Genomic DNA, 1,154 nt, shown 5'->3' with positions numbered 1-1,154 from the left:
AGAGACTGCCTCAAAAGAGTGGTTGATGCCTCAGGATACTTCTTATCAGTGAAATCTGGGGGTTAAAAAATGCAAAAAATTTGAATACTCTTATAGGCTTCTAAATTGAAAACTCATAAACGGGCAACCGGGGCAACCACCAAGAGCAGGATGAATTTTAATAATTTCGGTGCAATGTCTAAAATTAGTTATGATAATCTCTAAAGAATAAAATGCAGATACCTTACAAGTAGTGGTCCAATAAAAGTATTATTTCATATTTGTTATCTTGTACAAAATCTAAATATAATTTTGATATAAGTATTCCACTTGTGGCAAAATATTTTCTTCATTAACTGTCTAATATTAAAGTTTCTTCCCTCAAGTGCTATGCAGAACAACAGTAAGATGTAGCTACTGTGTAGGTTAAGTCAGTAATAAAGACGGGCTCCCTTTTGATGGTTATTAATTGGTTACAAAGTGACAATGCAAACTTTCAGATTGAAATTTAAAGAAAAAAAATCAATGTCTAACCCAAATAAAAAAGCTTTACATGTTGATGTACCATTTATCTTTTCAAATATAAATCCCTTATTACAGTACATAAGCCTGCAGTATCTTCATTTAAAAGGTAAAACACAAACTTATTTAACAAATTACCTACCTGTTATGGCAATAATTCAGATGGGATTCAAACGCTCTTTCTCTACCGATGTTCCACATGTGCGTTGCTTTTCTTCCCTATCATGGATCCTTTTCTAAGTAAACCATGGCCAATGTCAATCTATTGGAAGATAGATAATTATTTACTATTTATTAGAAACTTTCCTCCCACATTTGCACATGCTATTAGTATCTGACTGTCAATGGACATGCTTGGAAAATATTCACACCCCAGTTAATTATACCATATTTTTTGGTCAACAAAAATATAATTATGCTTGAAATATTTCAACCTTTAATTATAGCATAATTGAAAACTTCCTACATGTAGAATATGAGTATATTAAAAAGTTCCAGCTATTGATGTTTTTGGCCATGACTTGTGTGGGTGTCGAATTTAAAATACCAATTATTATATAATTGAGGTCAGACAGTTGACAGAAATTCTGAGGTAATTGAACAGAAAGACAATGTTTCCGCTGATAGTTAAAATGAACAAAGGAAGAACGGAT

This window comes from Anneissia japonica, unplaced genomic scaffold (genome assembly GCF_011630105.1).
Source record: "Anneissia japonica isolate Jap-2015-1 unplaced genomic scaffold, ASM1163010v1 scaffold287874_len187830_cov192, whole genome shotgun sequence".
In the NCBI taxonomy this organism is placed as follows: Eukaryota; Metazoa; Echinodermata; class Crinoidea; order Comatulida; family Comatulidae; genus Anneissia; species Anneissia japonica.
The sequence above is the reverse complement of the archived record's forward strand: the minus strand, read 5'-3'. Positions refer to the sequence as shown.